This window comes from Macrobrachium nipponense, chromosome 17 (assembly GCF_015104395.2).
Source record: "Macrobrachium nipponense isolate FS-2020 chromosome 17, ASM1510439v2, whole genome shotgun sequence".
Classification (NCBI taxonomy): Eukaryota; Metazoa; Arthropoda; class Malacostraca; order Decapoda; family Palaemonidae; genus Macrobrachium; species Macrobrachium nipponense.
Window position 1 is genome coordinate 67,809,108 of NC_087210.1, and position 13,922 is coordinate 67,823,029.

The window sequence follows — 13,922 nt, forward strand, 5'->3', positions numbered from 1 at the left end:
AATGCATAAAAAAAACATTCGTTTTTCTTTGATATTGTTCTGCTTTTCCAGATTTTTTCATTCTTTTTTTTTTTTTTTAATTTCTGGATGTAGTTTTTCTGGTGGTTTTTGAAAGAGTAAAGTATGCATTCTTTGATAATTTACATTACATTTTACTACGATCATTATGCATTGATTTATCTCTCTCTCTCTCTCTCTCTCTCTCTCTCTCTCTCTCTCCATCTACACACACACACGCACGAGCACACACAAATACATATGTATATATAAGCATATATGTGTGTGTGGTATTGGTGCTTATTTACATGTATATGAAAATAGAACTGTATATGTGTTTATAGGTATGAGAACATTCAGCTTTCTGAAACCCCACACTTTCGTTTTCTAGTACTTCTACAAACATTTCATTTTCACTTTTCATTATTAGATGTCACGAGCTTCTTTATTTGTTGAAGGGGGGTGGGAAGCAAACTACGGTTTTTGTCTAAGATTGTTGATATCTTTCCAGCTCAAGCTAAGTTCAAAATCAATCGAAAGGCATCTGATAAATGTAATGAATTCACTTCACGAAATCGACCTTCATATCCTCAAGAGTAGGTATAACAAAGAAAACGTCTTGCCTGAGAAAAAAAAATCTAATTAAGCGTAAAGTAAAACCTTTCTGTAATCTAAAACTAGGACAAAAAATCAGTATAGTGAAAACGCACACACTCGGGTAAAAACTGTGGACGATTCAAAACTGGAGCGCCATTCCAGATTCCAGCAGGAGATCCGAAGCAGCAGCTAAACAGCGCGGGACGGAATCATCAAAGCTGCGAAAAGCAATTCTCGTTGGCCTTAATTGTCTTCTTCTTTCTGATCTCGAAGCTCCTTTTGGAGAGAGAAAACGTTTCGCTTTCGGCGTCAGGTCATCCGTTTCAACTTCTAATCAGATCGAACTCGCGCGCTCGCGTTGCATGGCAAGTGAAATGTTGCGAGTTTCGATGTTTATTTGTTTTTGTTTTATTTCTCTCTCTTTTTTTTTTTCTTGCGTTGTTTGAGTGCTGCGTCGTACGATCGGCTTTCAATTGTCTCCTTTACGAATACGTGGAATAGTACGTCTCATAAAAACATACAGTTTGAATTTTCTAATCACTTTATTTGATTGCAACTCATTCATTCTTTACATCATGAAGAATCATGAGTCGATAAACAACAAGTTATTTTATATATAGTTAGAAATCTCTACAGTCAAATCATCAATCAAATGAGTCAGCTACATTCCACCAACCCTTCAAATATCTTTCCAGTCTTGATTAACTGTATTTTAGGACTTAAACGTACTGCACGCTCGAAGCTTGCTTTTATATATGGTGTGTTAATCCTTTGTGTATGCAATATGGTCAGGGAAACGTTGATAATCCAACCCCGTTATTCTGAATGTTTAAATATATAGCCAGGAAGGGCAGATGAGCAATTCGAAACCCCTACTCTGTGTGGTCCCAGAAAATAAACACCATTATTCCTGTCGATCTACAGCCATCCGATGTTCCAGGTAGACAGGGATTTGCAGTCACACAACCTTTAGTATTTTCGTCGTTCAACAAAGCACGACAATAATATTTAGTTTTTGGTTTTCAAATGTGCACAGCTAGAGTATAGAAGGGGAGTTAATGCTTTTGAGGAAAGACACTGGTTGTGCGCTGCGTGACGCAGTTAGTGTCTGAGTTCAAAGTCGTGCAGCTTGCTTTGCTGGCTATGATCTAGGTTTGATGATGAATTACTGGTGATTTAAATGTAGGTGTAAGCAAGCTAGAGAGAGAGAGAGAGAGAGAGAGAGAGAGAGAGAGAGAGAGCAGGGGGAGCGGGGTAGAGGGTAAAAGTTATATTTTGCTGATGCTTTCAAAATGGACTTGATTATTTGCAGGTACTTTAGAAAAGAATGTCAAAAGGAAAGGTGAAATGGCATGAAAAGATATTTATTGCGTCACATATTTTGTTGATGCAAAGTGACCTGAAGAGTAAAAAAAAAAATAGTGGAAAAAAAATAGCAGTACCAGAACTGAGAATAGTTTATGCTTTATTTTGGTCAGAGGGATAGTTTCAAATACAAATATTATTTTTAATAAGACGGCCGAGTGGATGGAAAGGATAGGAGAGTAGCATATGAAAGTTCAGAAGAGTATAGATGAACATGGAACATTATGTAGAAGGAGAGCCAAGATTAAGGATAAGGTTGCTTTAGGGGTTAAGGGGAATGTGATGAGGAAGAACACAACTAAAGAGATTTTGAAGTAATGAATAAATTGAGAGAGAATAAAATGGGTTCAAGTAAAATATCCGGAGACAACAGCAAGAATATTAGAGAAAACTCACTTGCCCCGGAAAGAATTAATTGCAGAGGTAATAAACATAGTTAAGATAAAAGTTGCAGATAACGAATGCTATGAAAAAATGTAGTTACCCCGATCAAGTCACTCTTCGGCAACAGTCGATGCAGTATGTACGAATAGAGCAAAGAGTGACAAATTTAGGATCACAAGGAAGTCATTGAAGAGGTTAAGGAATGTAAAGGAACTAGAAGACGATGAGATTATCACCAGCGTACAGTGTGAAGGTAATCTGTATAGTTGGGCTATTGACTGTCGTATACAATGAATTTTTCACCAAAGGAAAGTCTCATTAATATTAAATTAATCGGGAAAATCTTAAGCTTTAATAAAAAGAAGAATGGTGGGCACAATTTTCTGTGTCGAAAATGATGACAATGGATGCAAATCCACAATAATATAGCATGTGATTCTATGGTCTTTAATGGATATTAAAAGCTTCCGAACCTTGTACTAGGTTCATTTTCAGTCAAGTGAACATTATGACATTAAAGATTCGTCGAAGTAAACTTCTGAACAGGGAAATTCCTCAACGACAAACGCAAATGAAGGAAACGCTCGACAACCCAACTAGGTAATTCCGTTGTTGACGAATCTTTAAAGTCATAATGCACACTTGGCTGCAGATGAACCTGGTACAAGGTTCGAAGGCTTTTAATATCCATTAAAGTCCATAGAATCCCATGCTATTTTATTGTGGACCTGCAACCAAAAAGAATCATGGTATTAAGAAAACTTTCTGGACGAAGACTGACAATAGCTTCCTTTTGTCGCTATGTTCACACACATTATCCCTGTTATTATTAGTTATTTGGGAATTCATGTCAGTACACACCTTGCTATGATTATGTTAGTGTCATAACATATCAGTGTAATATGATGTAGTAATTTCATGTAAGAATACTCAACGACCTGTGCTACCACGAGAGATTGGAACTTTGACCCTTAAAAATTTCATTGACGAGAAGCTGACTCCCGTCTGCAACTAGAAACCATCTACGAAAATGAATAAATTCATCCATAAACGACACCCCTTTTGGGTCGCGTAAATTTATGGCCGTGTATGTGCAAGCACAAGCGGCCGAAAATCGACCATGAAAAATGTGAGTATCTGCGGTTCCCACCCGAGAGATTTAGGGTCCTATCTGGTGAAGCTCCAGTAATGGTTCTCATGATCGATACGTTTCAATTCGTGCACGTGCCGTTAGAAAAACGAATAATTCATAAATGTATCTGTTACAATTTCACCAAAAAAGAATATAAAAAATATATCGGACAATTTATTATAACCCGAATGAAATAAATTCTCATACTTGTGGTCGGATGTATTCAACGTACAAAAATTGTTGTAATCTGCGGATCAGGGTTGGATTATATTTTCAGTGAAACCACAGAATGGCGCTTTTATTAGATTATCAGTATATTTCCCGTCCGACGTGGAGGTGGGTAGGCAGGCTCGGCTTGGCTTGGCTGGCTGGTGGGTAACGTTTATGTTCTGAAATTTAAAATGAATATATATATATCGTATATATATATATATATATCTATATATATATATAGATATATAGTATATATATATATATAATATATATATATATATAGATATATATATATATATATATCAGCAATTAAAGGTGTGGTTATAACGGTAACTGCTGGTTGTTTCAATCCTAGGGCCACTTCCTATTGAAGAGTATGCCCAATTGTTAAATACGTACTACGCGTTTATGCGTGTGTGTGTGTGCTTTCATGTACGTGACCATTCTGTTACCAGTAGTAACCTGCACCGAAATTCGAGATTATATTGATTGCTGTAAAGAAATTACGTTTGGTAATTTACAGCTTGCTACGTTATTTTCCTTGTAAAGTATGTTTATTTATTTATTTACTTATTTATTTTTTATTTATTATATATTTTTGGAATGCCGTGCTAATATCCTTTCCCCGACGCACAGAGAGTTATTTCAAAATCGGCAGCGTGAGGGGAATGAGAGAAAGAAGAAAAGCCAAGGAAAGCTCTCTTCATGCCTCATAATAAGGGATATACCATTTCATCCTTGCATGGAAGCTTATTTCTTGCAGCTGCGCGGAGAAAAAAAAAAAAAAATCAGTTTCCCAATATTGTCAGCGTCACGAAAACGCAGAGGATCTACGTAGAACGCAAGGAATGATTTTCCCTACACCGTGAAATGTGTTATTCTAGTTCCCGCTCCGCCTCCATCAATACCCAGTGTGTTCGTGTCACGGTTTGAAAAGCACATCTTTAAGCACAGTTTATGTGCTGACATTACGCTCGGCTCCGCTCATTTTCTTGATATATTTGCGGATGCTTTACTTTACGTGTATTTGAAAACATGAGCGTTTTTTGCCTATGCTTTGATATGAGAATCGCTTTTTCCTCTTCTTCTTCTTCTTCGGTTTTTTAACTGTAGCTCGCTGACATTATAACCGAATAGCATGACCTTATTAAGTTAAGGACAAATATCACTGAGGTGGTTCATGATTATAATTCTCGGCAGCTATGGGCATATAGGTTAGTAAATTCGTACTGATCACGTATCAGACGAAACCACTGCAGTTACGTAAGACTACTTCGTGCAAATTGCGTTTAAGTTCCATATCTTTAGTCCGAAGTTCTGTAATGAATCAACAGTATCTAAGATTGAAATGTTCGTATAAAAATGGAGTCTAAAATTTTATTGTTCGTATAGAAATGGTATATAGAATTGTATTTGTTCGTACAAAATGGTATCTAAAATTGGATTGTTCTTATAAAAATGGCATCTAAAAATTTATTGTTCATCCAAACTAGATTCTAAAATTTGACTGTTCACACAGAAATGGTATCTGTCATTGAGTTGTTCATACAAAAATGGCATCTAAAACTGGGTTGTTCACACAAAAGTGGCATTTAAACTTAGATCGGTCATAAAAATGGACATCTAAGACTTGCTCATTCACACGAAACATCCAAGATTTGATTTTTCGTACGAAAATTATATCAAAGATCTGACTGTTAACACTTTAGAAGTCAAGACCTTACGCTAAATGATTTAAAGAAAATTATATCGTAAAGTGTATTTATGATTAAATTAAGCCTAGATTATGTGAAGCTTTATTGCATTACTACATAATTACAAAGCAACAGATGTAAAGTTCCTTTGAGCGAATTCCGAGAGCAATTACAATTTAAACTAAAATATAATAAGAAATTTCACTACCGATGCAAATTTGTGCTATGTTGTTATCCCCACTGAGCACTTGAACATATTGTCAAATAGTGAAAACAGCTGTGTATCTATAACAAAATAGTTATTAAATATCCAAAGAAATATATGTAGCAGAATCGTCTCTTATAAAGACGATGTTGTATTTTATTTAAAAAAAAAAAATTTCGACCACCATACTCATTTTATCTTCCGGGTAATTTTTATGAACATTGTTTCTACTTAAAGTCGTTTTCACTAATGATTACTGACACATTCGCAAATACTTCCTGCTGACTCCATAACCCAGCCTGGAATTTTATACTCACTTTATACACTCCTCGACTTATTCTCTGTAACCTTAGCCAATTATTCTTTTATTATGTTTTTATATTCCCCTTATATGCCTTTCCTACTTCGTCATCATCACTCTCACTTCTGTAATATATATAAATATATATAGATATATATATATATATATTATATATTATATATATATATATATATAATATATAATTACAGTGTAAGTCGATTTATGTATAAGGCATGGTGATGAGTCTTACTATAGTCAGGTTGACGCGGTTCCGTAAAACCTTCGCAAGCGCAACTACTAGAGTATTCTCAGGCCAACCTTTAACAAGTTGAGAAGCTTGAAGTAATTATTGTCACTTCGTTAAGAGTCGTATAACTTCACTTCCAATCTAAATCCTATTGCTGTCTGATTAGGTAAACTATGATACTTATATTCCAAGGTTTATATATATATTTTTATATTTTTTTGTTCTAACTCGTTATTTTGCCCGAAACCAACTAATCTGCTCGTTGTATTTATAGCGAATTCGCTCGCTTCCTCCATACCATTAGCAAAACCGTCCACTTTGACCAAGTAGCAAAAAAAAAAAAAAAAAAAAAAAGGCATAAACCGCGGCAAAGTCGTGGAAGTGATGGAAAGGCCGGCGTAGTATAAAGGATTTGAAACAATACTCTGCTTGGCTGGGTGGGCGCTGCCCATGCGTTATTGATCAGCGGCTTCAAAGGCTTTGGTTCTAAAGGAATTTAATTTTCGGGTAGCATATTTTGGCGAAGCATTTACTTTATACGCAAAGCGAATTCTCTTCACTGTGAAAATGGGTATCGTTAATTTGGTAGCTGCTCTAATTTTCGCAGAAGAAAATGCGCTGGTGGACGTTTCTGAAATTTTCGTCAGTGTAAATTTATCTTGTTTACGGGGCTAATGACATTCGCTGATGCTGATGCATAATTATCTTCGGGTGTTTTGCAGATATAAGCTTATTTGTCGCGTTCTGGTGAATAGTTCTATTTCTGTATGAAAGAAACAATATTTCCCTAATGACTAAATGCATACACTAATGCAGTAATGCTGAACTGTGAGGAAAAAAATTGAGAAAAAATGAATTTTACAACTCTTATTTTGTTAAGGGTGTCTTTACTCTCCATTCAGCAGACTCTCTCTCTCTCTCTCTCTCTCTCTCTCTCTCTCTCTCTCATTGATAATACTGCAGAATTCTGCACATATAGTTCTGTTACGCTCGATGTTACGTTCGTGGGCAGGGTAGGGAGTTGTTTGGAGGACCCCCCATCCCCTCAGGTTTAAAATAGGTTAGGGTAAGGTTAAGTTTGGAAGTCTCCATGTTGAAATATGTCTTTGATCTGGTTCAAGTTCCCTGCGACCCTCCTATTGCCTTTTCCTTTTTTTTTTCTTTCATTTAAAACATTTGAAATTGATCATTTGTCTAGGTGTCACGATATCTTGCAACCTTAGCAGAGGCATTTCATTACTGTTGCTATATAACAGGTACAGTCTTCTTGGAAGTGTCGAGAATGTTTTTCTTTTTATGTAATTTAGAAAAATTTCTGATTTTTATGATGGTTGGTATTACTGGTGTTCAAAGGCTACGGATTTTCGCAGAATAGAATCCGCATTTGTCGACTAGGATAAGAAAAAAATACAAAATAATTATGATGATGATGATGATGATGATGATGATGATGAGTTTATTATTATTATTATTATTATTATTATTATTATTATTATTATTATTATTATTATTAATATTAATATTATTGATATTATTATTATTATTATTATTATTATGAGGGGGGGGTTTTTTTTTTTTTTTTTTTTTTAACTCTATCAGTCCTCCAATTCGACTGGGTGGTATTCTATAGTGTGGGGTTCCGGGTTGCATCCTGCCTCCTTAGGAGTCCATCACTTTTTCTACTATGTGTGCCGTTTCTAGGATCACACTCTTCTGCATGAGTCCTGGAGCTACTTCAGCCTCTAGTTTTTCTAGATTCCTTTTCAGGGATCTTGGGATCGTGCCTAGTGCTCCTATGATTATGGGTACGATTTCCACTGGCATATCCCATATCCTTCTTATTTCTATTTTCAGATCTTGATACTTATCCATTTTTTCCCTCTCTTTCTCTTCAACTCTGGAGTCCCATGGTATTGCGACATCAATGAGTGATACTTTCTTCTTGACTTTGTCAATCAACGTCACGTCTGGTCTGTTTGCACGTATCACCCTATCCGTTCTGATACCATAGTCCCAGAGGATCTTTGCATGATCGTTTTCTATCACTCCCTCAGGTTGGTGCTCGTACCACTTATTACTGCAAGGTAGCTGATGTTTCTTGCACACGCTCCAGTGGAGGGCTTTTGCCACTGAATCATGCCTCTTTTTGTACTGGTTCTGTGCAAGTGCCGGGCATTCGCTTGTATGTGGTTTATGGTTTCATTTTTCGTATTGCAATTCCTACATATGGGAGAGAGTTATTTCCGTCTATCGTTCTTTGAATATATCTGGTTCTTAGGGCCTGATCTTGTGCCGCTGTTATCATTCCTTCAGTTTCCTTCTTTAGCTCTCCCCTCTGTAGCCATTGCCAATTGTCATCGCTGGCTAGTTCTTTAGTCTGTCTCATGTATTGTCCGTGCATTGGTTTGTTGTGCCAGTCCTCTGTTCTGTCTGTCTTTCTCCTGTCTCTGTATATTTCTGGGTCTTCGTCTACTTTTATTAGTCCTTCTTCCCATGCACTCTTTAGCCACTCGTCTTCACTGGTTTTCAGATATTGCCCCAGTGCTCTGTTTTCGATGTTGACGCAGTCCTCTATACTTAGTAGTCCCTCTCCCTCCTTCCTTTCGTGTTATGTATACTCTGTCCGTATTTGCTCTTGGGTGTAGTGCTTTGTGTATTGTCATATGTTTTCCTGGTTTTCTGATCTATGCTGCGGAGTTCTGCCTTCGTCCACTCCACTATTCTGCGCTGTATCTGATTACTGGCACTGCCAGTGTTTATGGCTTTTATCATATTTCCTCCATTGAGTTTTGACTTGAGTATCGCCTTGAGTCTCTGCATATATTCTTTCCTGATCGTGTCCTTCATCTCTTGGTGTTTTATATCCCCTCCTTCCATTATTCCCAGGTATTTGTATCCTGTCTCATCTATGTGTTTGATGTTGCTCCCATCTGGTAGCTTTATCCCTTCAGTTCTCGTTACTTTGCCTTTTTGTATGTTGACTAAGGCGCATTATTATTATTATTATTATTATTATTATTATTATTATTATTATTATTATTATTATTATTATTATTATTATTATTTTTTATTAAAAATAATGGCAGAATTCACAGAATTGATTTTGTACAATATTCTTTCAATTCTCCTTATGATTTGCCTTTCAGGCACGCTGGTATTATAAAGCAGCTGTCAATGTTCATCGTGCTGAAGGTCGTCAACGGAAATTTCGGGCGGGCTGGTGTTATCAAAAGCAAAACTGGTTATCAGGGACAGGCTGGGGTCGTCAACATGGTATACAGGTGCGCTTCGTAGGTCGGGAACAGGCGGTAGTCGTCAGGGGTCTATCCGGTATTTCTTGTTATTTCTTCTTTTCTGGTTTTTAAAAGGCGTCTACATGTTTCGGCCACCTCGTTTGGCCATCTTCGGGACGGGATCGCTGAGTGCAATGGTCTGTGTCAGATGTATTCACGCTATTTATTGCATTCGGTTGGCTTGAAGAAACGGGTACCTCACTTTTCATTGGGCAATACCTGTGACGTCGCGAGCGATGTCATCAGGGGGCCCGTTGCTGGTTGGCTGTCCTCTTCGTGGGCGGAGCCTCATCCTTATTGGTGATGGTGGAGGTCCCCTCGAAGGGCGTGCTACCAGGTCGTCCTCAGGGCGAGAGCTTGAGCTGCGATCACCCTCAGGGTTACTAGGGACGTCCTCAGGATGAGAGCTAACGCTTCTATCATCCTCAGGATCCCTCTGGTGCGATGGTCGTTGTGGGGCGGTGTCTGCTGCTCTCCTGACGGCGGTGGGGAGGAGGAAGGTCTCCTGTGTGATGTTCAAACTGGGCTTCTCCCTCCCGATGTGCAGCGCTTCTAAGATTCGCAAACGACGTAGATCGGGTGCTTGGTCGATAACCTCGAAGTTACCGACGATGTCGCTGCGTCGGATTCTTTTATTATGGGCAGTCCTTGCATGATTAAATACTGCTCCTTCCTGCGCGTGACAGGAGATCCTCTTGGAGAGGCGCATTGACGTCATCCCGATGTAAGTTCCGAGGCATCCTCGGATTGGGCACGTATATCTGCAAATGACGTTCGTCCTCTTCAAGGGATCCTGCAACGGTGCGGGGTTATTTTTCATAATAAGACTGCATGTTTTTTATACTTGTAAAAATAAAATTATGATCAAAAGTTGATACTGCTTGTTGTTGTCGGTCGGGGAAACGTGATTCCTGATTATTTCCCGTAGGGCTCGCTCGTCTTCTTTATACCGCCGATGGAAGGTGCCCTTATAGAAAAAATTAATTTTCTGCTGGGGGTCTGGGCGGGGTTCCTGTAAGTACCATTTTTCCATGCTCTTCCTGAAGACGTTCTGGATGCTTCGGTTGGTGTGTCCGTTGTTTACTAGGACCTGAGCTGCACATTCCATCTCCTTATGGGTGTCTGCCCATGTTGAACAATGGGAAAGAGCTCTCCTGACGTAGGCGCTGATGGTGTCCTTATAGCGTTCAGGGCATTCACTCTCGCCGTTCAGACACATTCCCAGAGTCGTGGGCTTCGTGTAAACCCTTGTAGCGAACGCACCCTCCTTCTGTTCAACCAGGACGTCCAGGAAGGGAAGACGGCCATCACGGCTATATTCGATGGTAAATCGTAAACGGCTGTGGGTGTGGAAGGCTTGACGTATTTCCTCGATCTCCTCCCTCGTTCCTGCTTGGATGAAAGTGTCATCTATATATCTTACGTATATAGATGGCTTCCTAATACTCCTAAAGACACGCTCCTCCACTATGCCCATATAAAAGTTCGCAAACAGGACCCCGAGGGGGGATCCCATTGCTACACCATCGATTTGTAAGTACATATGGCCATGGTGGTTAATGAAGGGAGCCTTCTTGGTGCATATTTCCAGCAGAGAGCGAAGGGCGTGTTCGGGGATATTCAGCGGGTCGGTGGATGGGTCTCTGTAGACACGTTCAAGGATCATTTCGATGGTTTCATCTACAGGAACGTTAGTAAACAGCGACTCTACATCCATCGATGCAATACTGCCTCCAGGGGGCGCGGATCTTAAGGGCTTGCAGAAAATAAACTCCGCAGACGACTTCAAACTATGTGTGCTGGGGATGTAGGGGGTGAGAATAGTATTTAGTTGTTTAGCAAGGTGGTATGTGGGTGCTGGTATTTATGGCTAATGATAGGTTTCTTAAGGATTTCCATGTTTGTGAGTTTTCACATTACCGTAGATGTACCCGAGGTTGTAATCTCCAGAAATACTAGATAGGTGTAAGGCGTTAGTGGCTGCGTTGACAGTTTCTATGATTCTATTGGCTTCGCGTTTAATGTCGTCTACGGGGTTCTTAGTAATGCGTCGAAACTTAGTGGTATCGGCGAGGATCTCGTCGATTTTTTGTCTATATTCGGTAGTCTTGATAAGTACTAGGGCTGCGGTCTTGTCGGCTCTCCTGACGGTGATGTCTTCGTTTTCTCTCAAGCTTTTAGCAGCATCCCGCAGACAGCGATCGACGATGTCACTTTTATAAGTTCCTCGGTCTGTAAGGGCTTCTGCTAAGAGGAGAGGTTGAAGGGCGTCGGTGGTGTGTACATTCCCAAGGCTCTCTTGCTTCAGTATCGTCTCCGTAAGATATTCTATCTCCATCCTTTTATTAAGGGGACGGGGGCGAGAGATGAAGTGGCAATTCAGGCCTTTCTTGAGTATGTCCTCTTCTTCAGGGGATGGGGTATAGGTGGTCAGGTTAATATATTTGTCATGTTCTTCGCTCTCTGCTGGAAATATGCACCAAGAAGGCTCCCTTCATTAACCACCATGGCCATATGTACTTACAAATCGATGGTGTAGCAATGGGATCCCCCCTCGGGGTCCTGTTTGCGAACTTTTATATGGGCATAGTGGAGGAGCGTGTCTTTAGGAGTATTAGGAAGCCATCTATATACGTAAGATATATAGATGACACTTTCATCCAAGCAGGAACGAGGGAGGAGATCGAGGAAATACGTCAAGCCTTCCACACCCACAGCCGTTTACGATTTACCATCGAATATAGCCGTGATGGCCGTCTTCCCTTCCTGGACGTCCTGGTTGAACAGAAGGAGGGTGCGTTCGCTACAAGGGTTTACACGAAGCCCACGAACCTGGGAATGTGTCTGAACGGCGAGAGTGAATGCCCTGAACGCTATAAGGACACCACCATCAGCGCCTACGTCAGGAGGGCTCTTTCCCATTGTTCAACATGGGCAGACACCCATAAGGAGATGGAACGTGCAGCTCAGGTCCTAGTAAACAACGGACACACCAACCGAAGCATCCAGAACGTCTTCAGGAAGAGCATGGAAAAATGGTACCTACAGGAACCCCGCCCAGACCCCCAGCAGAAAATTAATTTTTTCTATAAGGGCACCTTCCATCGGCGGTATAAAGAAGACGAGCGAGCCCTACGGGAAATAATCAGGAATCACGTTTCCCCGACCGACAACAACAAGCAGATCAACTTGATCATATTTTATACAAGTAAAAAAACATGCAGTCTTATTATGAAAAATAACCCCGCACCGTTGCAGGATCCCTTGAAGAGGACGAACGTCATTTACAGATATACGTGCCCAATCCGAGGATGCCTCGGAACTTACATCGGGATGACGTCAATGCGCCTCTCCAAGAGGATCTCCTGTCACGCGCAGGAAGGAGCAGTATTTAATCATGCAAGGACTGCCCATAATAAAAGAATCCGACGCAGCGACATCGTCGGTAACTTCGAGGTTATCGACCAAGCACCCGATCTACGTCGTTTGCGAATCTTAGAAGCGCTGCACATCGGGAGGGAGAAGCCCAGTTTGAACATCACACAGGAGACCTTCCTCCTCCCCACCGCCGTCAGGAGAGCAGCAGACACCGCCCCACAACGACCATCGCACCAGAGGGATCCTGAGGATGATAGAAGCGTTAGCTCTCATCCTGAGGACGTCCCTAGTAACCCTGAGGGTGATCGCAGCTCAAGCTCTCGCCCTGAGGACGACCTGGTAGCACGCCCTTCAAGGGGACCTCCACCATCACCAATAAGGATGAGGCTCCGCCCACGAAGAGGACAGCCAACCAGCAACGGGCCCCCTGATGACATCGCTCGCGACGTCACAGGTATTGCCCAATGAAAAGTGAGGTACCCGTTTCTTCAAGCCAACCAAATGCAATAAATAGCGTGAATACATAAAAAAGAACAAGAAAGCAGGAGAAGAAAACCAGCTTTAAGGAAAATGCTCCGGAAAAGAACGCTAATGGAAACCAAATCAGGGAAAAAATGACCCACTTCAGGGTCATTGCAAACAACTCAGCTGAAGGATTCAGAGCCATAGCAGCCTTCCAGACCAGGTTCAAAAACCTGCAATTTCAGGCTAAGCCCAATAAGCAGGGTCAGTGGACCATCTCATCCAGAGATACAAAAACGATTATCACCCTGAGGAACACGACAGCAATCAACATCAAGGAACTGAAAGAAGAAGAGAGAATTAAGAAAGCAGTAGTGGTTGGCTACCCACTTGAAATGCCTGAAAGCCACCTAACGAGCGCAGCCAATGTGACAGCTGCGATTAGAATGAAGAATAAACAAGGTATACTTACCAAGGCTGTACTAGTCACCTTCGTAGGGACCATCCCAGAAAGAGTTGACCTGGGAGTGTTCGGGAGATATGGGGTGAAAACTTACTACCCGGAACCCCTAAGGTGCTTCAAGTGCCAGAAATTTGGGCACCATAAGAGCCAATGTCAGGCAAAGCAAGAGACCTGTGCAATATGCAGCAGGA